Source organism: Taudactylus pleione, unplaced genomic scaffold (genome assembly GCF_031769625.1).
Source record: "Taudactylus pleione unplaced genomic scaffold, aTauple2 ptg000593l, whole genome shotgun sequence".
Classification (NCBI taxonomy): domain Eukaryota; kingdom Metazoa; phylum Chordata; class Amphibia; order Anura; family Myobatrachidae; genus Taudactylus; species Taudactylus pleione.
The window spans coordinates 116,023-143,988 of record NW_028284995.1 but is presented as its reverse complement, the minus strand read 5'-3'; the positions used below and the strand labels follow the sequence as shown (position 1 = coordinate 143,988).

Here is a 27,966-nt window from a genome sequence, read left to right as displayed (position 1 = left end):
TCAACTGAGCTATGTTTGCATGGTTACACAAGGTTTAGTATCAATATTTTTCTGTCATCATGATTGCATGAAATGAAAAGAAAATATGTGTTTTATACTGTAAATATATCCATTACAAACCCTTAATCATACATTTAAGTAAAAGTTTTAACAAATTGTGGTCAGGAAGCATTGTTAGATTACTTCAAATTTTCATAATAGTTAGTGTAGCGTAACTTACAACATGAAAACAATATATAAGCTGTATTTATGCACCGTGTTGTTAAATAAACATTCTCATCATTTAGAAGTTACTACTGAATACTCAACTATGTTAAGAAATGATGTTGTTTACATTTGAAATAATTAAATTCTGATCACTACTCAAGGAAAAAAGAAAAATGCACTCAAACATGCCGAAACCAGGGACCTTTAGATCTTCAGTCTAACGCTCTCCCAACTGAGCTATTTTGGCAAGGTCTGTGTATGGCAAAAGTCACTAAGACATCAACTGAGCTATGTTTGCATGGTTACACAAGGTTAAGTATCAATATTTTTCTATCAGCATGATTGCATGAAATGAAAAGAAAATATGTGTTTTTTACTGTAAATATATCCATTACAAACCCTTAATCATACATTTAAGTAAACGTTTTAACAAATTGTGGTCAGGAAGCATTGTTAGATTACTTCAAATTTTCATAATAGTTAGAGTAGCGTGACTTAAAACATGAAAACAATATTTAAGCTGTATTTATGCACCGTGTTGTTAAATAAACATTCTCATCATTTAGAAGTTACTACTTAATACTCAACTATGTTAAGAAATTATGTTGTTTAAATTTGAAATAATTAAATTCTGATCACTACTCATGGAAAAAAGAAATATGCACTCAAACATGCCGAAACCAGGGACCTTTAGATCTTCAGTCTAACGCTCTCCCAACTGAGCTATTTCGGCATGGTCTGTGTATGGCAAGAGTCACTAAGACATCAACTGAGCTATGTTTGCATGGTTACACAAGGTAAAGTATCAATATTTTTCTGTCATCATGATTGCATGAAATGAAGAGAAAAGATGTATTTTATACTGTAAATATATAAATTACAAGCCCTTAATCATACATTTAAGTAAAAGTTTTAACAAATTGTGGTCAGGAAGCAGTTAGTTTACTTCAAATTTTCATAATAGAGTAGCATGACGGACAACATGAAAACAATATTTAAGCTGTATTTATGCACCGTGTTGTTAAATAAACATTCTCATCATTTAGAAGTTACTACTGAATACTCAACTATGTTAAGAAATGATGTTGTTTAAATTTGAAATAATTAAATTCAGATCACTACTCAAGGAAAAAAGAAAAATGCACTCAAACATGCCAAAACCCGGGATCGAACCAGGGACCTTTAGATCTTCAGTCTAACGCTCTCCCAACTGAGCTATTTCGGCAAGGTATGTGTATAGCAAAAGTCACTAAGACCTCAACTGAGCTATGTTTGCATGGTTACACAAGGTTAAGTATCAATATTTTTCTGTCATCATGATTGCATGAAATGAAGAGAAAAGATGTGTTTTATACTGTAAATATATCCATTACAAACCCTTAATCATACATTTAAGTAAAAGTTTTAACAAATTGTGGTCAGAAAGCAGTTAGTTTATTTCAAATTTTCATAATAGAGTAGCATGATGGACATCATGAAAACAATATTTAAGCTGTATTTATGCACCGTGTTGTTAAATAAACATTCTCATCATTTAGAAGTTCCCACTGAATACTCAACTATGTTAAGAAATGATGTTGTTTACTTTTGAAATACTTAAAAACTGATAACTGCTTAAGGAAAGAAGAAAAAAGGTACTCAAACATGCTGAAACCCGGGACCTTTAGATCTTCAGACTAACGCTCTCCCAACTGAGCTATTTTGGCAAAGTCTGTGTATGGCAAAAGTCACTAAGACCTCAACTGAGCTATGTTTGCATGGTTACACAAGGTTTAGTATCAATATTTTTCTGTCATCATGATTGCATGAAATGAATAGAAAATATGTGTTTTATACTGTAAATATATCCATTACAAACCCTTAATCATACATTTAAGTAAAAGTTTTAACAAATTGTGGTCAGGAAGCATTGTTAGATTACTTCAAATTTTCATAATAGTTAGAGTAGCGTGACTTAAAACATGAAAACAATATTTAAGCTGTATTTATGCACCGTGTTGTTAAATAAACATTCTCATCATTTAGAAGTTACTACTGAATCCTCAACTATGTTAAGAAATGATGTTGTTTAAATTTGAACTAATTAAATTCTGATCACTACTCAAGGAAAAAAGAAAAATACACTCAAACATGCCGAAACCAGGGACCTTTAGATCTTCAGTCTAACGCTCTCCCAACTGAGCTATTTCGGCAAGGTCTGTGTATGGCAAAAGTCACTAAGACATCAACTGAGCTATGTTTGCATGGTTACACAAGGTTAAGTATCAATATTTTTCAGTCAGCATGATTGCATGAAATGAAAAGAAAATATGTGTTTTATACTGTAAATATATCCATTATAAACCCTTAATCATACATTTAAGTAAAAGTTTTAACAAATTGTGGTCAGGAAGCATTGTTAGATTACTTCAAATTTTCATAATAGTTAGAGTAGCGTGACTTAAAACATGAAAACAATATTTAAGCTGTATTTATGCACCGTGTTGTTAAATAAACATTCTCATCATTTAGAAGTTACTACTGAATACTCAACTATGTTAAGAAATGATGTTGTTTAAATTTGAAATAATTAAATTCTGATCACTACTCATGGAAAAAAGAAATATGCACTCAAACATGCCGAAACCAGGGACCTTTAGATCTTCAGTCTAACGCTCTCCCAACTGAGCTATTTCGGCAAGGTCTGTGTATGGCAAAAGTCACTAAGACATCAACTGAGCTATGTTTGCATGGTTACACAAGGTTAAGTATCAATATTTTTCTGTCATCATGATTGCATGAAATGAAGAGAAAAGATGTATTTTATACTGTAAATATATAAATTACAAGCCCTTAATCATACATTTAAGTAAAAGTTTTAACAACTTGTGGTCAGAAAGCAGTTAGTTTATTTCAAATTTTCATAATAGAGTAGCATGATGGACATCATGAAAACAATATTTAAGCTGTATTTATGCACCGTGTTGTTAAATAAACATTCTCATCATTTAGAAGTTACCACTGAATACTCAACTATGTTAAGAAATGATGTTGTTTACATTTGAAATACTTAAAAACTGATAACTGCTCAATGAAAGAAGAATAAAGGTACTCAAACATGCTGAAACCCGGGACCTTTAGATCTTCAGTCTAATGCTCTCCCAACTGAGCTATTTGGGCAAAGTCTGTGTATGGCAAAAGTCACTAAGACCTCAACTGAGCTATGTTTGCATGGTTACACAAGGTTTAGTATCAATATTTTTCTGTCATCATGATTGCATGAAATGAAAAGAATATATGTGTTTTATACTGTAAATATATCCATTACAAACCCTTAATCATACATTTAAGTAAAAGTTTTAACAAATTGTGGTCAGGAAGCATTGTTAGATTACTTCAAATTTTCATAATAGTTAGTGTAGCGTAACTTACAACATGAAAACAATATTTAAGCTGTATTTATGCACCGTGTTGTTAAATAAACATTCTCATCATTTAGAAGTTACTACTGAATACTCAACTATGTTAAGAAATGATGTTGTTTAAATTTGAAATAATTAAAATCAGATCACTACTCAAGGAAAAAAGAAAAATGCACTCAAACATGCCGAAACCCGGGATCGAACCAGGGACCTTTAGATGTTCAGTCTAACGCTCTCCCAACTGAGCTATTTCGGCAAGGTATGTGTATGGCAAAAGTCACTAAGACCTCAACTGAGCTATGTTTGCATGGTTAGACAAGGTTTAGTATCAATATTTTTCTGTCATCATGATTGCATGAAATGAAGAGAAAAGATGTGTTTTATACTGTAAATATATCCATTACAAACCCTTAATCATACATTTAAGTAAAAGTTTTAACAAATTGTGGTCAGAAAGCAGTTAGTTTATTTCAAATTTTCATAATAGAGTAGCATGATGGACATCATGAAAACAATATTTAAGCTGTATTTATGCACCGTGTTGTTAAATAAACATTCTCATCATTTAGAAGTTACCACTGAATACTCAACTATGTTAAGAAATGATGTTGTTTACATTTGAAATACTTAAAAACTGATAACTGCTCAAGGAAAGAAGAAAAAAGGTACTCAAACATGCTGAAACCCGGGACCTTTAGATCTTCAGTCTAATGCTCTCCCAACTGAGCTATTTGGGCAAAGTCTGTGTATGGCAAAAGTCACTAAGACCTCAACTGAGCTATGTTTGCATGGTTACACAAGGTTTAGTATCAATATTTTTCTGTCGTCATGATTGCATGAAATGAAAAGAAAATATGTGTTTTATACTGTAAATATATCCATTACAAACCCTTAATCATACATTTAAGTAAAAGTTTTAACAAATTGTGGTCAGGAAGCATTGTTAGATTATTCAAATTTTCATAATAGTTAGAGTAGCGTGACTTAAAACATGAAAACAATATTTAAGCTGTATTTATGCACCGTGTTGTTAAATAAACATTCTCATCATTTAGAAGTTACTACTGAATACTCAACTATGTTAAGAAATGATGTTGTTTAAATTTGAACTAATTAAATTCTGATCACTACTCAAGGAAAAAAGAAAAATACACTCAAACATGCCGAAACCAGGGACCTTTAGATCTTCAGTCTAACGTTCTCCCAACCGAGCTATTTCGGCAAGGTCTGTGTATGGCAAAAGTCACTAAGACATCAACTGAGCTATGTTTGCATGGTTACACAAGGTTAAGTATCAATATTTTTCAGTCAGCATGATTGCATGAAATGAAAAGAAAATATGTGTTTTATACTGTAAATATATCCATTACAAACCCTTAATCATACATTTAAGTAAAAGTTTTAACAAATTGTGGTCAGGAAGCATTGTTAAATTACTTCAAATTTTCATAATAGTTAGAGTAGCGTGACTTAAAACATGAAAACAATATTTAAGCTGTATTTATGCACCGTGTTGTTAAATAAACATTCTCATCATTTAGAAGTTACTACTGAATACTCCACTATGTTAAGAAATGATGTTGTTTAAATTTGAAATAATTAAATTCTGATCACTACTCAAGGAAAAAAGAAAAATGCACTCAAACATGCCGAAACCAGGGACCTTTAGATCTTCAGTCTAACGCTCTCCCAACTGAGCTATTTCGGCAAGGTCTGTGTATGGCAAAAGTCACTAAGACATCAACTGAGCTATGTTTGCATGGTTACACAAGGTTAAGTATCAATATTTTTCTGTCATCATGATTGCATGAAATGAAGAGAAAAGATGTGTTTTATACTGTAAATATATCCATTACAAACACTTAATCATACATTTAAGTAAAAGTTTTAACAAATTGTGGTCAGAAAGCAGTTAGTTTATTTCAAATTTTCATAATAGAGTAGCATGATGGACATCATGAAAACAATATTTAAGCTGTATTTATGCACTGTGTTGTTAAATAAACATTCTCATCATTTAGAAGTTACCACTGAATACTCAACTATGTTAAGAAATGATGTTGTTTACATTTGAAATACTTAAAAACTGATAACTGCTCAAGGAAAGAAGAAAAAAGGTACTCAAACATGCTGAAACCCGGGACCTTTAGATCTTCAGTCTAACGCTCTCCCAACTGAGCTATTTTGGCAAAGTCTGTGTATGGCAAAAGTCACTAAGACCTCAACTGAGCTATGTTTGCATGGTTACACAAGGTTTAGTATCAATATTTTTCTGTCATCATGATTGCATGAAATGAAAAGAAAATATGTGTTTTATACTGTAAATATATCCATTACAAACCCTTAATCATACATTTAAGTAAAAGTTTTAACAAATTGTGGTCAGGAAGCATTGTTAGATTACTTCAAATTTTCATAATAGTTAGTGTAGCGTAACTTACAACATGAAAACAATATATAAGCTGTATTTATGCACCGTGTTGTTAAATAAACATTCTCATCATTTAGAAGTTACTACTGAATACTCAACTATGTTAAGAAATGATGTTGTTTACATTTGAAATAATTAAATTCTGATCACTACTCAAGGAAAAAAGAAAAATGCACTCAAACATGCCGAAACCAGGGACCTTTAGATCTTCAGTCTAACGCTCTCCCAACTGAGCTATTTTGGCAAGGTCTGTGTATGGCAAAAGTCACTAAGACATCAACTGAGCTATGTTTGCATGGTTACACAAGGTTAAGTATCAATATTTTTCTATCAGCATGATTGCATGAAATGAAAAGAAAATATGTGTTTTTTACTGTAAATATATCCATTACAAACCCTTAATCATACATTTAAGTAAACGTTTTAACAAATTGTGGTCAGGAAGCATTGTTAGATTACTTCAAATTTTCATAATAGTTAGAGTAGCGTGACTTAAAACATGAAAACAATATTTAAGCTGTATTTATGCACCGTGTTGTTAAATAAACATTCTCATCATTTAGAAGTTACTACTTAATACTCAACTATGTTAAGAAATTATGTTGTTTAAATTTGAAATAATTAAATTCTGATCACTACTCATGGAAAAAAGAAATATGCACTCAAACATGCCGAAACCAGGGACCTTTAGATCTTCAGTCTAACGCTCTCCCAACTGAGCTATTTCGGCATGGTCTGTGTATGGCAAGAGTCACTAAGACATCAACTGAGCTATGTTTGCATGGTTACACAAGGTAAAGTATCAATATTTTTCTGTCATCATGATTGCATGAAATGAAGAGAAAAGATGTATTTTATACTGTAAATATATAAATTACAAGCCCTTAATCATACATTTAAGTAAAAGTTTTAACAAATTGTGGTCAGGAAGCAGTTAGTTTACTTCAAATTTTCATAATAGAGTAGCATGACGGACAACATGAAAACAATATTTAAGCTGTATTTATGCACCGTGTTGTTAAATAAACATTCTCATCATTTAGAAGTTACTACTGAATACTCAACTATGTTAAGAAATGATGTTGTTTAAATTTGAAATAATTAAATTCAGATCACTACTCAAGGAAAAAAGAAAAATGCACTCAAACATGCCAAAACCCGGGATCGAACCAGGGACCTTTAGATCTTCAGTCTAACGCTCTCCCAACTGAGCTATTTCGGCAAGGTATGTGTATAGCAAAAGTCACTAAGACCTCAACTGAGCTATGTTTGCATGGTTACACAAGGTTAAGTATCAATATTTTTCTGTCATCATGATTGCATGAAATGAAGAGAAAAGATGTGTTTTATACTGTAAATATATCCATTACAAACCCTTAATCATACATTTAAGTAAAAGTTTTAACAAATTGTGGTCAGAAAGCAGTTAGTTTATTTCAAATTTTCATAATAGAGTAGCATGATGGACATCATGAAAACAATATTTAAGCTGTATTTATGCACCGTGTTGTTAAATAAACATTCTCATCATTTAGAAGTTCCCACTGAATACTCAACTATGTTAAGAAATGATGTTGTTTACTTTTGAAATACTTAAAAACTGATAACTGCTTAAGGAAAGAAGAAAAAAGGTACTCAAACATGCTGAAACCCGGGACCTTTAGATCTTCAGACTAACGCTCTCCCAACTGAGCTATTTTGGCAAAGTCTGTGTATGGCAAAAGTCACTAAGACCTCAACTGAGCTATGTTTGCATGGTTACACAAGGTTTAGTATCAATATTTTTCTGTCATCATGATTGCATGAAATGAATAGAAAATATGTGTTTTATACTGTAAATATATCCATTACAAACCCTTAATCATACATTTAAGTAAAAGTTTTAACAAATTGTGGTCAGGAAGCATTGTTAGATTACTTCAAATTTTCATAATAGTTAGAGTAGCGTGACTTAAAACATGAAAACAATATTTAAGCTGTATTTATGCACCGTGTTGTTAAATAAACATTCTCATCATTTAGAAGTTACTACTGAATCCTCAACTATGTTAAGAAATGATGTTGTTTAAATTTGAACTAATTAAATTCTGATCACTACTCAAGGAAAAAAGAAAAATACACTCAAACATGCCGAAACCAGGGACCTTTAGATCTTCAGTCTAACGCTCTCCCAACTGAGCTATTTCGGCAAGGTCTGTGTATGGCAAAAGTCACTAAGACATCAACTGAGCTATGTTTGCATGGTTACACAAGGTTAAGTATCAATATTTTTCAGTCAGCATGATTGCATGAAATGAAAAGAAAATATGTGTTTTATACTGTAAATATATCCATTATAAACCCTTAATCATACATTTAAGTAAAAGTTTTAACAAATTGTGGTCAGGAAGCATTGTTAGATTACTTCAAATTTTCATAATAGTTAGAGTAGCGTGACTTAAAACATGAAAACAATATTTAAGCTGTATTTATGCACCGTGTTGTTAAATAAACATTCTCATCATTTAGAAGTTACTACTGAATACTCAACTATGTTAAGAAATGATGTTGTTTAAATTTGAAATAATTAAATTCTGATCACTACTCATGGAAAAAAGAAATATGCACTCAAACATGCCGAAACCAGGGACCTTTAGATCTTCAGTCTAACGCTCTCCCAACTGAGCTATTTCGGCAAGGTCTGTGTATGGCAAAAGTCACTAAGACATCAACTGAGCTATGTTTGCATGGTTACACAAGGTTAAGTATCAATATTTTTCTGTCATCATGATTGCATGAAATGAAGAGAAAAGATGTATTTTATACTGTAAATATATAAATTACAAGCCCTTAATCATACATTTAAGTAAAAGTTTTAACAAATTGTGGTCAGAAAGCAGTTAGTTTATTTCAAATTTTCATAATAGAGTAGCATGATGGACATCATGAAAACAATATTTAAGCTGTATTTATGCACCGTGTTGTTAAATAAACATTCTCATCATTTAGAAGTTACCACTGAATACTCAACTATGTTAAGAAATGATGTTGTTTACATTTGAAATACTTAAAAACTGATAACTGCTCAATGAAAGAAGAATAAAGGTACTCAAACATGCTGAAACCCGGGACCTTTAGATCTTCAGTCTAATGCTCTCCCAACTGAGCTATTTGGGCAAAGTCTGTGTATGGCAAAAGTCACTAAGACCTCAACTGAGCTATGTTTGCATGGTTACACAAGGTTTAGTATCAATATTTTTCTGTCATCATGATTGCATGAAATGAAAAGAATATATGTGTTTTATACTGTAAATATATCCATTACAAACCCTTAATCATACATTTAAGTAAAAGTTTTAACAAATTGTGGTCAGGAAGCATTGTTAGATTACTTCAAATTTTCATAATAGTTAGTGTAGCGTAACTTACAACATGAAAACAATATTTAAGCTGTATTTATGCACCGTGTTGTTAAATAAACATTCTCATCATTTAGAAGTTACTACTGAATACTCAACTATGTTAAGAAATGATGTTGTTTAAATTTGAAATAATTAAAATCAGATCACTACTCAAGGAAAAAAGAAAAATGCACTCAAACATGCCGAAACCCGGGATCGAACCAGGGACCTTTAGATGTTCAGTCTAACGCTCTCCCAACTGAGCTATTTCGGCAAGGTATGTGTATGGCAAAAGTCACTAAGACCTCAACTGAGCTATGTTTGCATGGTTAGACAAGGTTTAGTATCAATATTTTTCTGTCATCATGATTGCATGAAATGAAGAGAAAAGATGTGTTTTATACTGTAAATATATCCATTACAAACCCTTAATCATACATTTAAGTAAAAGTTTTAACAAATTGTGGTCAGAAAGCAGTTAGTTTATTTCAAATTTTCATAATAGAGTAGCATGATGGACATCATGAAAACAATATTTAAGCTGTATTTATGCACCGTGTTGTTAAATAAACATTCTCATCATTTAGAAGTTACCACTGAATACTCAACTATGTTAAGAAATGATGTTGTTTACATTTGAAATACTTAAAAACTGATAACTGCTCAAGGAAAGAAGAAAAAAGGTACTCAAACATGCTGAAACCCGGGACCTTTAGATCTTCAGTCTAATGCTCTCCCAACTGAGCTATTTGGGCAAAGTCTGTGTATGGCAAAAGTCACTAAGACCTCAACTGAGCTATGTTTGCATGGTTACACAAGGTTTAGTATCAATATTTTTCTGTCGTCATGATTGCATGAAATGAAAAGAAAATATGTGTTTTATACTGTAAATATATCCATTACAAACCCTTAATCATACATTTAAGTAAAAGTTTTAACAAATTGTGGTCAGGAAGCATTGTTAGATTACTTCAAATTTTCATAATAGTTAGAGTAGCGTGACTTAAAACATGAAAACAATATTTAAGCTGTATTTATGCACCGTGTTGTTAAATAAACATTCTCATCATTTAGAAGTTACTACTGAATACTCAACTATGTTAAGAAATGATGTTGTTTAAATTTGAACTAATTAAATTCTGATCACTACTCAAGGAAAAAAGAAAAATACACTCAAACATGCCGAAACCAGGGACCTTTAGATCTTCAGTCTAACGTTCTCCCAACCGAGCTATTTCGGCAAGGTCTGTGTATGGCAAAAGTCACTAAGACATCAACTGAGCTATGTTTGCATGGTTACACAAGGTTAAGTATCAATATTTTTCAGTCAGCATGATTGCATGAAATGAAAAGAAAATATGTGTTTTATACTGTAAATATATCCATTACAAACCCTTAATCATACATTTAAGTAAAAGTTTTAACAAATTGTGGTCAGGAAGCATTGTTAAATTACTTCAAATTTTCATAATAGTTAGAGTAGCGTGACTTAAAACATGAAAACAATATTTAAGCTGTATTTATGCACCGTGTTGTTAAATAAACATTCTCATCATTTAGAAGTTACTACTGAATACTCAACTATGTTAAGAAATGATGTTGTTTAAATTTGAAATAATTAAATTCTGATCACTACTCAAGGAAAAAAGAAAAATGCACTCAAACATGCCGAAACCAGGGACCTTTAGATCTTCAGTCTAACGCTCTCCCAACTGAGCTATTTCGGCAAGGTCTGTGTATGGCAAAAGTCACTAAGACATCAACTGAGCTATGTTTGCATGGTTACACAAGGTTAAGTATCAATATTTTTCTGTCATCATGATTGCATGAAATGAAGAGAAAAGATGTGTTTTATACTGTAAATATATCCATTACAAACCCTTAATCATACATTTAAGTAAAAGTTTTAACAAATTGTGGTCAGAAAGCAGTTAGTTTATTTCAAATTTTCATAATAGAGTAGCATGATGGACATCATGAAAACAATATTTAAGCTGTATTTATGCACTGTGTTGTTAAATAAACATTCTCATCATTTAGAAGTTACCACTGAATACTCAACTATGTTAAGAAATGATGTTGTTTACATTTGAAATACTTAAAAACTGATAACTGCTCAAGGAAAGAAGAAAAAAGGTACTCAAACATGCTGAAACCCGGGACCTTTAGATCTTCAGTCTAATGCTCTCCCAACTGAGCTATTTGGGCAAAGTCTGTGTATGGCAAAAGTCACTAAGACCTCAACTGAGCTATGTTTGCATGGTTACACAAGGTTTAGTATCAATATTTTTCTGTCATCATGATTGCATGAAATGAAAAGAAAATATGTGTTTTATACTGTAAATATATCCATTACAAACCCTTAATCATACATTTAAGTAAAAGTTTTAACAAATTGTGGTCAGGAAGCATTGTTAGATTACTTCAAATTTTCATAATAGTTAGAGTAGCGTGACTTAAAACATGAAAACAATATTTAAGCTGTATTTATGCACCGTGTTGTTAAATAAACATTCTCATCATTTAGAAGTTACTACTGAATACTCAACTATGTTAAGAAATGATGTTGTTTAAATTTGAACTAATTAAATTCTGATCACTACTCAAGGAAAAAAGAAAAATACACTCAAACATGCCAAAACCAGGGACCTTTAGATCTTCAGTCTAACAATCTCCCACCTGAGCTATTTCGGCAAGGTCTGTGTATGGCAAAAGTCACTAAGACATCAACTGAGCTATGTTTGCATGGTTACACAAGGTTAAGTATCAATATTTTTCAGTCAGCATGATTGCATGAAATGAAAAGAAAATATGTGTTTTATACTGTAAATATATCCATTACAAACCCTTAATCATACATTTAAGTAAAAGTTTTAACAAATTGTGGTCAGGAAGCATTGTTAAATTACTTCAAATTTTCATAATAGTTAGAGTAGCGTGACTTAAAACATGAAAACAATATTTAAGCTGTATTTATGCACCGTGTTGTTAAATAAACATTCTCATCATTTAGAAGTTACTACTGAATACTCCACTATGTTAAGAAATGATGTTGTTTAAATTTGAAATAATTAAATTCTGATCACTACTCAAGGAAAAAAGAAAAATGCACTCAAACATGCCGAAACCAGGGACCTTTAGATCTTCAGTCTAACGCTCTCCCAACTGAGCTATTTCGGCAAGGTCTGTGTATGGCAAAAGTCACTAAGACATCAACTGAGCTATGTTTGCATGGTTACACAAGGTTAAGTATCAATATTTTTCTGTCATCATGATTGCATGAAATGAAGAGAAAAGATGTGTTTTATACTGTAAATATATCCATTACAAACACTTAATCATACATTTAAGTAAAAGTTTTAACAAATTGTGGTCAGAAAGCAGTTAGTTTATTTCAAATTTTCATAATAGAGTAGCATGATGGACATCATGAAAACAATATTTAAGCTGTATTTATGCACTGTGTTGTTAAATAAACATTCTCATCATTTAGAAGTTACCACTGAATACTCAACTATGTTAAGAAATGATGTTGTTTACATTTGAAATACTTAAAAACTGATAACTGCTCAAGGAAAGAAGAAAAAAGGTACTCAAACATGCTGAAACCCGGGACCTTTAGATCTTCAGTCTAACGCTCTCCCAACTGAGCTATTTTGGCAAAGTCTGTGTATGGCAAAAGTCACTAAGACCTCAACTGAGCTATGTTTGCATGGTTACACAAGGTTTAGTATCAAAATTTTTCTGTCATCATGATTGCATGAAATGAAAAGAAAATATGTGTTTTATACTGTAAATATATCCATTACAAACCCTTAATCATACATTTAAGTAAAAGTTTTAACAAATTGTGGTCAGGAAGCATTGTTAGATTACTTCAAATTTTCATAATAGTTAGTGTAGCGTAACTTACAACATGAAAACAATATATAAGCTGTATTTATGCACCGTGTTGTTAAATAAACATTCTCATCATTTAGAAGTTACTACTGAATACTCAACTATGTTAAGAAATGATGTTGTTTACATTTGAAATAATTAAATTCTGATCACTACTCAAGGAAAAAAGAAAAATGCACTCAAACATGCCGAAACCAGGGACCTTTAGATCTTCAGTCTAACGCTCTCCCAACTGAGCTATTTTGGCAAGGTCTGTGTATGGCAAAAGTCACTAAGACATCAACTGAGCTATGTTTGCATGGTTACACAAGGATAAGTATCAATATTTTTCTATCAGCATGATTGCATGAAATGAAAAGAAAATATGTGTTTTTTACTGTAAATATATCCATTACAAACCCTTAATCATACATTTAAGTAAACGTTTTAACAAATTGTGGTCAGGAAGCATTGTTAGATTACTTCAAATTTTCATAATAGTTAGAGTAGCGTGACTTAAAACATGAAAACAATATTTAAGCTGTATTTATGCACCGTGTTGTTAAATAAACATTCTCATCATTTAGAAGTTACTACTTAATACTCAACTATGTTAAGAAATTATGTTGTTTAAATTTGAAATAATTAAATTCTGATCACTACTCATGGAAAAAAGAAATATGCACTCAAACATGCCGAAACCAGGGACCTTTAGATCTTCAGTCTAACGCTCTCCCAACTGAGCTATTTCGGCATGGTCTGTGTATGGCAAGAGTCACTAAGACATCAACTGAGCTATGTTTGCATGGTTACACAAGGTAAAGTATCAATATTTTTCTGTCATCATGATTGCATGAAATGAAGAGAAAAGATGTATTTTATACTGTAAATATATAAATTACAAGCCCTTAATCATACATTTAAGTAAAAGTTTTAACAAATTGTGGTCAGGAAGCAGTTAGTTTACTTCAAATTTTCATAATAGAGTAGCATGACGGACAACATGAAAACAATATTTAAGCTGTATTTATGCACCGTGTTGTTAAATAAACATTCTCATCATTTAGAAGTTACTACTGAATACTCAACTATGTTAAGAAATGATGTTGTTTAAATTTGAAATAATTAAATTCAGATCACTACTCAAGGAAAAAAGAAAAATGCACTCAAACATGCCAAAACCCGGGATCGAACCAGGGACCTTTAGATCTTCAGTCTAACGCTCTCCCAACTGAGCTATTTCGGCAAGGTATGTGTATAGCAAAAGTCACTAAGACCTCAACTGAGCTATGTTTGCATGGTTACACAAGGTTAAGTATCAATATTTTTCTGTCATCATGATTGCATGAAATGAAGAGAAAAGATGTGTTTTATACTGTAAATATATCCATTACAAACCCTTAATCATACATTTAAGTAAAAGTTTTAACAAATTGTGGTCAGAAAGCAGTTAGTTTATTTCAAATTTTCATAATAGAGTAGCATGATGGACATCATGAAAACAATATTTAAGCTGTATTTATGCACCGTGTTGTTAAATAAACATTCTCATCATTTAGAAGTTCCCACTGAATACTCAACTATGTTAAGAAATGATGTTGTTTACTTTTGAAATACTTAAAAACTGATAACTGCTCAAGGAAAGAAGAAAAAAGGTACTCAAACATGCTGAAACCCGGGACCTTTAGATCTTCAGACTAACGCTCTCCCAACTGAGCTATTTTGGCAAAGTCTGTGTATGGCAAAAGTCACTAAGACCTCAACTGAGCTATGTTTGCATGGTTACACAAGGTTTAGTATCAATATTTTTCTGTCATCATGATTGCATGAAATGAATAGAAAATATGTGTTTTATACTGTAAATATATCCATTACAAACCCTTAATCATACATTTAAGTAAAAGTTTTAACAAATTGTGGTCAGGAAGCATTGTTAGATTACTTCAAATTTTCATAATAGTTAGAGTAGCGTGACTTAAAACATGAAAACAATATTTAAGCTGTATTTATGCACCGTGTTGTTAAATAAACATTCTCATCATTTAGAAGTTACTACTGAATCCTCAACTATGTTAAGAAATGATGTTGTTTAAATTTGAACTAATTAAATTCTGATCACTACTCAAGGAAAAAAGAAAAATACACTCAAACATGCCGAAACCAGGGACCTTTAGATCTTCAGTCTAACGCTCTCCCAACTGAGCTATTTCGGCAAGGTCTGTGTATGGCAAAAGTCACTAAGACATCAACTGAGCTATGTTTGCATGGTTACACAAGGTTAAGTATCAATATTTTTCAGTCAGCATGATTGCATGAAATGAAAAGAAAATATGTGTTTTATACTGTAAATATATCCATTATAAACCCTTAATCATACATTTAAGTAAAAGTTTTAACAAATTGTGGTCAGGAAGCATTGTTAGATTACTTCAAATTTTCATAATAGTTAGAGTAGCGTGACTTAAAACATGAAAACAATATTTAAGCTGTATTTATGCACCGTGTTGTTAAATAAACATTCTCATCATTTAGAAGTTACTACTGAATACTCAACTATGTTAAGAAATGATGTTGTTTAAATTTGAAATAATTAAATTCTGATCACTACTCATGGAAAAAAGAAATATGCACTCAAACATGCCGAAACCAGGGACCTTTAGATCTTCAGTCTAACGCTCTCCCAACTGAGCTATTTCGGCATGGTCTGTGTATGGCAAGAGTCACTAAGACATCAACTGAGCTATGTTTGCATGGTTACACAAGGTAAAGTATCAATATTTTTCTGTCATCATGATTGCATGAAATGAAGAGAAAAGATGTATTTTATACTGTAAATATATAAATTACAAGCCCTTAATCATACATTTAAGTAAAAGTTTTAACAAATTGTGGTCAGGAAGCAGTTAGTTTACTTCAAATTTTCATAATAGAGTAGCATGACGGACAACATGAAAACAATATTTAAGCTGTATTTATGCACCGTGTTGTTAAATAAACATTCTCATCATTTAGAAGTTACTACTGAATACTCGACTATGTTAAGAAATGATGTTGTTTAAATTTGAAATAATTAAATTCAGATCACTACTCAAGGAAAAAAGAAAAATGCACTCAAACATGCCAAAACCCGGGATCGAACCAGGGACCTTTAGATCTTCAGTCTAACGCTCTCCCAACTGAGCTATTTCGGCAAGGTATGTGTATAGCAAAAGTCACTAAGACCTCAACTGAGCTATGTTTGCATGGTTACACAAGGTTAAGTATCAATATTTTTCTGTCATCATGATTGCATGAAATGAAGAGAAAAGATGTGTTTTATACTGTAAATATATCCATTACAAACCCTTAATCATACATTTAAGTAAAAGTTTTAACAAATTGTGGTCAGAAAGCAGTTAGTTTATTTCAAATTTTCATAATAGAGTAGCATGATGGACATCATGAAAACAATATTTAAGCTGTATTTATGCACCGTGTTGTTAAATAAACATTCTCATCATTTAGAAGTTCCCACTGAATACTCAACTATGTTAAGAAATGATGTTGTTTACTTTTGAAATACTTAAAAACTGATAACTGCTCAAGGAAAGAAGAAAAAAGGTACTCAAACATGCTGAAACCCGGGACCTTTAGATCTTCAGACTAACGCTCTCCCAACTGAGCTATTTTGGCAAAGTCTGTGTATGGCAAAAGTCACTAAGACCTCAACTGAGCTATGTTTGCATGGTTACACAAGGTTTAGTATCAATATTTTTCTGTCATCATGATTGCATGAAATGAATAGAAAATATGTGTTTTATACTGTAAATATATCCATTACAAACCCTTAATCATACATTTAAGTAAAAGTTTTAACAAATTGTGGTCAGGAAGCATTGTTAGATTACTTCAAATTTTCATAATAGTTAGAGTAGCGTGACTTAAAACATGAAAACAATATTTAAGCTGTATTTATGCACCGTGTTGTTAAATAAACATTCTCATCATTTAGAAGTTACTACTGAATCCTCAACTATGTTAAGAAATGATGTTGTTTAAATTTGAACTAATTAAATTCTGATCACTACTCAAGGAAAAAAGAAAAATACACTCAAACATGCCGAAACCAGGGACCTTTAGATCTTCAGTCTAACGCTCTCCCAACTGAGCTATTTCGGCAAGGTCTGTGTATGGCAAAAGTCACTAAGACATCAACTGAGCTATGTTTGCATGGTTACACAAGGTTAAGTATCAATATTTTTCAGTCAGCATGATTGCATGAAATGAAAAGAAAATATGTGTTTTATACTGTAAATATATCCATTATAAACCCTTAATCATACATTTAAGTAAAAGTTTTAACAAATTGTGGTCAGGAAGCATTGTTAGATTACTTCAAATTTTCATAATAGTTAGAGTAGCGTGACTTAAAACATGAAAACAATATTTAAGCTGTATTTATGCACCGTGTTGTTAAATAAACATTCTCATCATTTAGAAGTTACTACTGAATACTCAACTATGTTAAGAAATGATGTTGTTTAAATTTGAAATAATTAAATTCTGATCACTACTCATGGAAAAAAGAAATATGCACTCAAACATGCCGAAACCAGGGACCTTTAGATCTTCAGTCTAACGCTCTCCCAACTGAGCTATTTCGGCAAGGTCTGTGTATGGCAAAAGTCACTAAGACATCAACTGAGCTATGTTTGCATGGTTACACAAGGTTAAGTATCAATATTTTTCTGTCATCATGATTGCATGAAATGAAGAGAAAAGATGTGTTTTATACTGTAAATATATCCATTACAAACACTTAATCATACATTTAAGTAAAAGTTTTAACAAATTGTGGTCAGAAAGCAGTTAGTTTATTTCAAATTTTCATAATAGAGTAGCATGATGGACATCATGAAAACAATATTTAAGCTGTATTTATGCACTGTGTTGTTAAATAAACATTCTCATCATTTAGAAGTTACCACTGAATACTCAACTATGTTAAGAAATGATGTTGTTTACATTTGAAATACTTAAAAACTGATAACTGCTCAAGGAAAGAAGAAAAAAGGTACTCAAACATGCTGAAACCCGGGACCTTTAGATCTTCAGTCTAACGCTCTCCCAACTGAGCTATTTTGGCAAAGTCTGTGTATGGCAAAGTCACTAAGACCTCAACTGAGCTATGTTTGCATGGTTACACAAGGTTTAGTATCAAAATTTTTCTGTCATCATGATTGCATGAAATGAAAAGAAAATATGTGTTTTATACTGTAAATATATCCATTACAAACCCTTAATCATACATTTAAGTAAAAGTTTTAACAAATTGTGGTCAGGAAGCATTGTTAGATTACTTCAAATTTTCATAATAGTTAGTGTAGCGTAACTTACAACATGAAAACAATATATAAGCTGTATTTATGCACCGTGTTGTTAAATAAACATTCTCATCATTTAGAAGTTACTACTGAATACTCAACTATGTTAAGAAATGATGTTGTTTACATTTGAAATAATTAAATTCTGATCACTACTCAAGGAAAAAAGAAAAATGCACTCAAACATGCCGAAACCAGGGACCTTTAGATCTTCAGTCTAACGCTCTCCCAACTGAGCTATTTTGGCAAGGTCTGTGTATGGCAAAAGTCACTAAGACATCAACTGAGCTATGTTTGCATGGTTACACAAGGTTAAGTATCAATATTTTTCTATCAGCATGATTGCATGAAATGAAAAGAAAATATGTGTTTTTTACTGTAAATATATCCATTACAAACCCTTAATCATACATTTAAGTAAACGTTTTAACAAATTGTGGTCAGGAAGCATTGTTAGATTACTTCAAATTTTCATAATAGTTAGAGTAGCGTGACTTAAAACATGAAAACAATATTTAAGCTGTATTTATGCACCGTGTTGTTAAATAAACATTCTCATCATTTAGAAGTTACTACTTAATACTCAACTATGTTAAGAAATTATGTTGTTTAAATTTGAAATAATTAAATTCTGATCACTACTCATGGAAAAAAGAAATATGCACTCAAACATGCCGAAACCAGGGACCTTTAGATCTTCAGTCTAACGCTCTCCCAACTGAGCTATTTCGGCATGGTCTGTGTATGGCAAGAGTCACTAAGACATCAACTGAGCTATGTTTGCATGGTTACACAAGGTAAAGTATCAATATTTTTCTGTCATCATGATTGCATGAAATGAAGAGAAAAGATGTATTTTATACTGTAAATATATAAATTACAAGCCCTTAATCATACATTTAAGTAAAAGTTTTAACAAATTGTGGTCAGGAAGCAGTTAGTTTACTTCAAATTTTCATAATAGAGTAGCATGACGGACAACATGAAAACAATATTTAAGCTGTATTTATGCACCGTGTTGTTAAATAAACATTCTCATCATTTAGAAGTTACTACTGAATACTCAACTATGTTAAGAAATGATGTTGTTTAAATTTGAAATAATTAAATTCAGATCACTACTCAAGGAAAAAAGAAAAATGCACTCAAACATGCCAAAACCCGGGATCGAACCAGGGACCTTTAGATCTTCAGTCTAACGCTCTCCCAACTGAGCTATTTCGGCAAGGTATGTGTATAGCAAAAGTCACTAAGACCTCAACTGAGCTATGTTTGCATGGTTACACAAGGTTAAGTATCAATATTTTTCTGTCATCATGATTGCATGAAATGAAGAGAAAAGATGTGTTTTATACTGTAAATATATCCATTACAAACCCTTAATCATACATTTAAGTAAAAGTTTTAACAAATTGTGGTCAGAAAGCAGTTAGTTTATTTCAAATTTTCATAATAGAGTAGCATGATGGACATCATGAAAACAATATTTAAGCTGTATTTATGCACCGTGTTGTTAAATAAACATTCTCATCATTTAGAAGTTCCCACTGAATACTCAACTATGTTAAGAAATGATGTTGTTTACTTTTGAAATACTTAAAAACTGATAACTGCTCAAGGAAAGAAGAAAAAAGGTACTCAAACATGCTGAAACCCGGGACCTTTAGATCTTCAGACTAACGCTCTCCCAAATGAGCTATTTTGGCAAAGTCTGTGTATGGCAAAAGTCACTAAGACCTCAACTGAGCTATGTTTGCATGGTTACACAAGGTTTAGTATCAATATTTTTCTGTCATCATGATTGCATGAAATGAATAGAAAATATGTGTTTTATACTGTAAATATATCCATTACAAACCCTTAATCATACATTTAAGTAAAAGTTTTAACAAATTGTGGTCAGGAAGCATTGTTAGATTACTTCAAATTTTCATAATAGTTAGAGTAGCGTGACTTAAAACATGAAAACAATATTTAAGCTGTATTTATGCACCGTGTTGTTAAATAAACATTCTCATCATTTAGAAGTTACTACTGAATCCTCAACTATGTTAAGAAATGATGTTGTTTAAATTTGAACTAATTAAATTCTGATCACTACTCAAGGAAAAAAGAAAAATACACTCAAACATGCCGAAACCAGGGACCTTTAGATCTTCAGTCTAACGCTCTCCCAACTGAGCTATTTCGGCAAGGTCTGTGTATGGCAAAAGTCACTAAGACATCAACTGAGCTATGTTTGCATGGTTACACAAGGTTAAGTATCAATATTTTTCAGTCAGCATGATTGCATGAAATGAAAAGAAAATATGTGTTTTATACTGTAAATATATCCATTATAAACCCTTAATCATACATTTAAGTAAAAGTTTTAACAAATTGTGGTCAGGAAGCATTGTTAGATTACTTCAAATTTTCATAATAGTTAGAGTAGCGTGACTTAAAACATGAAAACAATATTTAAGCTGTATTTATGCACCGTGTTGTTAAATAAACATTCTCATCATTTAGAAGTTACTACTGAATACTCAACTATGTTAAGAAATGATGTTGTTTAAATTTGAAATAATTAAATTCTGATCACTACTCATGGAAAAAAGAAATATGCACTCAAACATGCCGAAACCAGGGACCTTTAGATCTTCAGTCTAACGCTCTCCCAACTGAGCTATTTCGGCATGGTCTGTGTATGGCAAGAGTCACTAAGACATCAACTGAGCTATGTTTGCATGGTTACACAAGGTAAAGTATCAATATTTTTCTGTCATCATGATTGCATGAAATGAAGAGAAAAGATGTATTTTATACTGTAAATATATAAATTACAAGCCCTTAATCATACATTTAAGTAAAAGTTTTAACAAATTGTGGTCAGGAAGCAGTTAGTTTACTTCAAATTTTCATAATAGAGTAGCATGACGGACAACATGAAAACAATATTTAAGATGTATTTATGCACCGTGTTGTTAAATAAACATTCTCATCATTTAGAAGTTACTACTGAATACTCAACTATGTTAAGAAATGATGTTGTTTAAATTTGAAATAATTAAATTCAGATCACTACTCAAGGAAAAAAGAAAAATGCACTCAAACATGCCAAAACCCGGGATCGAACCAGGGACCTTTAGATCTTCAGTCTAACGCTCTCCCAACTGAGCTATTTCGGCAAGGTATGTGTATAGCAAAAGTCACTAAGACCTCAACTGAGCTATGTTTGCATGGTTACACAAGGTTAAGTATCAATATTTTTCTGTCATCATGATTGCATGAAATGAAGAGAAAAGATGTGTTTTATACTGTAAATATATCCATTACAAACCCTTAATCATACATTTAAGTAAAAGTTTTAACAAATTGTGGTCAGAAAGCAGTTAGTTTATTTCAAATTTTCATAATAGAGTAGCATGATGGACATCATGAAAACAATATTTAAGCTGTATTTATGCACCGTGTTGTTAAATAAACATTCTCATCATTTAGAAGTTCCCACTGAATACTCAACTATGTTAAGAAATGATGTTGTTTACTTTTGAAATACTTAAAAACTGATAACTGCTCAAGGAAAGAAGAAAAAAGGTACTCAAACATGCTGAAACCCGGGACCTTTAGATCTTCAGACTAACGCTCTCCCAACTGAGCTATTTTGGCAAAGTCTGTGTATGGCAAAAGTCACTAAGACCTCAACTGAGCTATGTTTGCATGGTTACACAAGGTTTAGTATCAATATTTTTCTGTCATCATGATTGCATGAAATGAATAGAAAATATGTGTTTTATACTGTAAATATATCCATTACAAACCCTTAATCATACATTTAAGTAAAAGTTTTAACAAATTGTGGTCAGGAAGCATTGTTAGATTACTTCAAATTTTCATAATAGTTAGAGTAGCGTGACTTAAAACATGAAAACAATATTTAAGCTGTATTTATGCACCGTGTTGTTAAATAAACATTCTCATCATTTAGAAGTTACTACTGAATCCTCAACTATGTTAAGAAATGATGTTGTTTAAATTTGAACTAATTAAATTCTGATCACTACTCAAGGAAAAAAGAAAAATACACTCAAACATGCCGAAACCAGGGACCTTTAGATCTTCAGTCTAACGCTCTCCCAACTGAGCTATTTCGGCAAGGTCTGTGTATGGCAAAAGTCACTAAGACATCAACTGAGCTATGTTTGCATGGTTACACAAGGTTAAGTATCAATATTTTTCAGTCAGCATGATTGCATGAAATGAAAAGAAAATATGTGTTTTATACTGTAAATATATCCATTATAAACCCTTAATCATACATTTAAGTAAAAGTTTTAACAAATTGTGGTCAGGAAGCATTGTTAGATTACTTCAAATTTTCATAATAGTTAGAGTAGCGTGACTTAAAACATGAAAACAATATTTAAGCTGTATTTATGCACCGTGTTGTTAAATAAACATTCTCATCATTTAGAAGTTACTACTGAATACTCAACTATGTTAAGAAATGATGTTGTTTAAATTTGAAATAATTAAATTCTGATCACTACTCATGGAAAAAAGAAATATGCACTCAAACATGCCGAAACCAGGGACCTTTAGATCTTCAGTCTAACGCTCTCCCAACTGAGCTATTTCGGCAAGGTCTGTGTATGGCAAAAGTCACTAAGACATCAACTGAGCTATGTTTGCATGGTTACACAAGGTTAAGTATCAATATTTTTCTGTCATCATGATTGCATGAAATGAAGAGAAAAGATGTATTTTATACTGTAAATATATAAATTACAAGCCCTTAATCATACATTTAAGTAAAAGTTTTAACAAATTGTGGTCAGAAAGCAGTTAGTTTATTTCAAATTTTCATAATAGAGTAGCATGATGGACATCATGAAAACAATATTTAAGCTGTATTTATGCACCGTGTTGTTAAATAAACATTCTCATCATTTAGAAGTTACCACTGAATACTCAACTATGTTAAGAAATGATGTTGTTTACATTTGAAATACTTAAAAACTGATAACTGCTCAAGGAAAGAAGAAAAAAGGTACTCAAACATGCTGAAACCCGGGACCTTTAGATCTTCAGTCTAATGCTCTCCCAACTGAGCTATTTGGGCAAAGTCTGTGTATGGCAAAAGTCACTAAGACCTCAACTGAGCTATGTTTGCATGGTTACACAAGGTTTAGTATCAATATTTTTCTGTCATCATGATTGCATGAAATGAAAAGAATATATGTGTTTTATACTGTAAATATATCCATTACAAACCCTTAATCATACATTTAAGTAAAAGTTTTAACAAATTGTGGTCAGGAAGCATTGTTAGATTACTTCAAATTTTCATAATAGTTAGTGTAGCGTAACTTACAACATGAAAACAATATTTAAGCTGTATTTATGCACCGTGTTGTTAAATAAACATTCTCATCATTTAGAAGTTACTACTGAATACTCAACTATGTTAAGAAATGATGTTGTTTAAATTTGAAATAATTAAAATCAGATCACTACTCAAGGAAAAAAGAAAAATGCACTCAAACATGCCGAAACCCGGGATCGAACCAGGGACCTTTAGATCTTCAGTCTAACGCTCTCCCAACTGAGCTATTTCGGCAAGGTATGTGTATGGCAAAAGTCACTAAGACCTCAACTGAGCTATGTTTGCATGGTTAGACAAGGTTTAGTATCAATATTTTTCTGTCATCATGATTGCATGAAATGAAGAGAAAAGATGTGTTTTATACTGTAAATATATCCATTACAAACCCTTAATCATACATTTAAGTAAAAGTTTTAACAAATTGTGGTCAGAAAGCAGTTAGTTTATTTCAAATTTTCATAATAGAGTAGCATGATGGACATCATGAAAACAATATTTAAGCTGTATTTATGCACCGTGTTGTTAAATAAACATTCTCATCATTTAGAAGTTACCACTGAATACTCAACTATGTTAAGAAATGATGTTGTTTACATTTGAAATACTTAAAAACTGATAACTGCTCAAGGAAAGAAGAAAAAAGGTACTCAAACATGCTGAAACCCGGGACCTTTAGATCTTCAGTCTAATGCTCTCCCAACTGAGCTATTTGGGCAAAGTCTGTGTATGGCAAAAGTCACTAAGACCTCAACTGAGCTATGTTTGCATGGTTACACAAGGTTTAGTATCAATATTTTTCTGTCGTCATGATTGCATGAAATGAAAAGAAAATATGTGTTTTATACTGTAAATATATCCATTACAAACCCTTAATCATACATTTAAGTAAACGTTTTAACAAATTGTGGTCAGGAAGCATTGTTAGATTACTTCAAATTTTCATAATAGTTAGAGTAGCGTGACTTAAAACATGAAAACAATATTTAAGCTGTATTTATGCACCGTGTTGTTAAATAAACATTCTCATCATTTAGAAGTTACTACTTAATACTCAACTATGTTAAGAAATTATGTTGTTTAAATTTGAAATAATTAAATTCTGATCACTACTCATGGAAAAAAGAAATATGCACTCAAACATGCCGAAACCAGGGACCTTTAGATCTTCAGTCTAACGCTCTCCCAACTGAGCTATTTCGGCATGGTCTGTGTATGGCAAGAGTCACTAAGACATCAACTGAGCTATGTTTGCATGGTTACACAAGGTAAAGTATCAATATTTTTCTGTCATCATGATTGCATGAAATGAAGAGAAAAGATGTATTTTATACTGTAAATATATAAATTACAAGCCCTTAATCATACATTTAAGTAAAAGTTTTAACAAATTGTGGTCAGGAAGCAGTTAGTTTACTTCAAATTTTCATAATAGAGTAGCATGACGGACAACATGAAAACAATATTTAAGCTGTATTTATGCACCGTGTTGTTAAATAAACATTCTCATCATTTAGAAGTTACTACTGAATACTCAACTATGTTAAGAAATGATGTTGTTTAAATTTGAAATAATTAAATTCAGATCACTACTCAAGGAAAAAAGAAAAATGCACTCAAACATGCCAAAACCCAGGATCGAACCAGGGACCTTTAGATCTTCAGTCTAACGCTCTCCCAACTGAGCTATTTCGGCAAGGTATGTGTATAGCAAAAGTCACTAAGACCTCAACTGAGCTATGTTTGCATGGTTACACAAGGTTAAGTATCAATATTTTTCTGTCATCATGATTGCATGAAATGAAGAGAAAAGATGTGTTTTATACTGTAAATATATCCATTACAAACCCTTAATCATACATTTAAGTAAAAGTTTTAACAAATTGTGGTCAGAAAGCAGTTAGTTTATTTCAAATTTTCATAATAGAGTAGCATGATGGACATCATGAAAACAATATTTAAGCTGTATTTATGCACCGTGTTGTTAAATAAACATTCTCATCATTTAGAAGTTCCCACTGAATACTCAACTATGTTAAGAAATGATGTTGTTTACTTTTGAAATACTTAAAAACTGATAACTGCTCAAGGAAAGAAGAAAAAAGGTACTCAAACATGCTGAAACCCGGGACCTTTAGATCTTCAGACTAACGCTCTCCCAACTGAGCTATTTTGGCAAAGTCTGTGTATGGCAAAAGTCACTAAGACCTCAACTGAGCTATGTTTGCATGGTTACACAAGGTTTAGTATCAATATTTTTCTGTCATCATGATTGCATGAAATGAATAGAAAATATGTGTTTTATACTGTAAATATATCCATTACAAACCCTTAATCATACATTTAAGTAAAAGTTTTAACAAATTGTGGTCAGGAAGCATTGTTAGATTACTTCAAATTTTCATAATAGTTAGAGTAGCGTGACTTAAAACATGAAAACAATATTTAAGCTGTATTTATGCACCGTGTTGTTAAATAAACATTCTCATCATTTAGAAGTTACTACTGAATCCTCAACTATGTTAAGAAATGATGTTGTTTAAATTTGAACTAATTAAATTCTGATCACTACTCAAGGAAAAAAGAAAAATACACTCAAACATGCCGAAACCAGGGACCTTTAGATCTTCAGTCTAACGCTCTCCCAACTGAGCTATTTCGGCAAGGTCTGTGTATGGCAAAAGTCACTAAGACATCAACTGAGCTATGTTTGCATGGTTACACAAGGTTAAGTATCAATATTTTTCAGTCAGCATGATTGCATGAAATGAAAAGAAAATATGTGTTTTATACTGTAAATATATCCATTATAAACCCTTAATCATACATTTAAGTAAAAGTTTTAACAAATTGTGGTCAGGAAGCATTGTTAGATTACTTCAAATTTTCATAATAGTTAGAGTAGCGTGACTTAAAACATGAAAACAATATTTAAGCTGTATTTATGCACCGTGTTGTTAAATAAACATTCTCATCATTTAGAAGTTACTACTGAATACTCAACTATGTTAAGAAATGATGTTGTTTAAATTTGAAATAATTAAATTCTGATCACTACTCATGGAAAAAAGAAATATGCACTCAAACATGCCGAAACCAGGGACCTTTAGATCTTCAGTCTAACGCTCTCCCAACTGAGCTATTTCGGCATGGTCTGTGTATGGCAAGAGTCACTAAGACATCAACTGAGCTATGTTTGCATGGTTACACAAGGTAAAGTATCAATATTTTTCTGTCATCATGATTGCATGAAATGAAGAGAAAAGATGTATTTTATACTGTAAATATATAAATTACAAGCCCTTAATCATACATTTAAGTAAAAGTTTTAACAAATTGTGGTCAGGAAGCAGTTAGTTTACTTCAAATTTTCATAATAGAGTAGCATGACGGACAACATGAAAACAATATTTAAGCTGTATTTATGCACCGTGTTGTTAAATAAACATTCTCATCATTTAGAAGTTACTACTGAATACTCAACTATGTTAAGAAATGATGTTGTTTAAATTTGAAATAATTAAATTCAGATCACTACTCAAGGAAAAAAGAAAAATGCACTCAAACATGCCAAAACCCGGGATCGAACCAGGGACCTTTAGATCTTCAGTCTAACGCTCTCCCAACTGAGCTATTTCGGCAAGGTATGTGTATAGCAAAAGTCACTAAGACCTCAACTGAGCTATGTTTGCATGGTTACACAAGGTTAAGTATCAATATTTTTCTGTCATCATGATTGCATGAAATGAAGAGAAAAGATGTGTTTTATACTGTAAATATATCCATTACAAACCCTTAATCATACATTTAAGTAAAAGTTTTAACAAATTGTGGTCAGAAAGCAGTTAGTTTATTTCAAATTTTCATAATAGAGTAGCATGATGGACATCATGAAAACAATATTTAAGCTGTATTTATGCACCGTGTTGTTAAATAAACA

General features: G+C 31.5%; 11 non-coding genes across 11 annotated transcripts; all 11 read right to left on the bottom strand.

Annotated features, from left to right (window-relative positions):
- Positions 1 to 1,359: 1,359 nt before the first annotated feature.
- Positions 1,360 to 1,432, bottom strand: TRNAF-GAA (transfer RNA phenylalanine (anticodon GAA)). Its single transcript has one exon. It is a non-coding gene; the product is annotated as a tRNA-Phe (tRNA).
- A 2,359-nt stretch (positions 1,433 to 3,791) lies between these two features.
- On the bottom strand, positions 3,792 to 3,864 carry TRNAF-GAA (transfer RNA phenylalanine (anticodon GAA)). Its single transcript has one exon. It is a non-coding gene; the product is annotated as a tRNA-Phe (tRNA).
- A 3,324-nt stretch (positions 3,865 to 7,188) lies between these two features.
- Positions 7,189 to 7,261, bottom strand: TRNAF-GAA (transfer RNA phenylalanine (anticodon GAA)). The gene has a single exon. It is a non-coding gene; the product is annotated as a tRNA-Phe (tRNA).
- Positions 7,262 to 9,620: 2,359 nt separating this feature from the next.
- On the bottom strand, positions 9,621 to 9,693 carry TRNAF-GAA (transfer RNA phenylalanine (anticodon GAA)). Its single transcript has one exon. It is a non-coding gene; the product is annotated as a tRNA-Phe (tRNA).
- A 4,778-nt stretch (positions 9,694 to 14,471) lies between these two features.
- TRNAF-GAA (transfer RNA phenylalanine (anticodon GAA)) lies at positions 14,472 to 14,544 on the bottom strand. The gene has a single exon. It is a non-coding gene; the product is annotated as a tRNA-Phe (tRNA).
- Positions 14,545 to 16,416: 1,872 nt separating this feature from the next.
- On the bottom strand, positions 16,417 to 16,489 carry TRNAF-GAA (transfer RNA phenylalanine (anticodon GAA)). The gene has a single exon. It is a non-coding gene; the product is annotated as a tRNA-Phe (tRNA).
- A 3,324-nt stretch (positions 16,490 to 19,813) lies between these two features.
- On the bottom strand, positions 19,814 to 19,886 carry TRNAF-GAA (transfer RNA phenylalanine (anticodon GAA)). The gene has a single exon. It is a non-coding gene; the product is annotated as a tRNA-Phe (tRNA).
- Positions 19,887 to 21,758: 1,872 nt separating this feature from the next.
- TRNAF-GAA (transfer RNA phenylalanine (anticodon GAA)) lies at positions 21,759 to 21,831 on the bottom strand. Its single transcript has one exon. It is a non-coding gene; the product is annotated as a tRNA-Phe (tRNA).
- A 2,359-nt stretch (positions 21,832 to 24,190) lies between these two features.
- TRNAF-GAA (transfer RNA phenylalanine (anticodon GAA)) lies at positions 24,191 to 24,263 on the bottom strand. Its single transcript has one exon. It is a non-coding gene; the product is annotated as a tRNA-Phe (tRNA).
- A 1,386-nt stretch (positions 24,264 to 25,649) lies between these two features.
- TRNAF-GAA (transfer RNA phenylalanine (anticodon GAA)) lies at positions 25,650 to 25,722 on the bottom strand. The gene has a single exon. It is a non-coding gene; the product is annotated as a tRNA-Phe (tRNA).
- A 1,872-nt stretch (positions 25,723 to 27,594) lies between these two features.
- On the bottom strand, positions 27,595 to 27,667 carry TRNAF-GAA (transfer RNA phenylalanine (anticodon GAA)). The gene has a single exon. It is a non-coding gene; the product is annotated as a tRNA-Phe (tRNA).
- Positions 27,668 to 27,966: the final 299 nt, after the last annotated feature.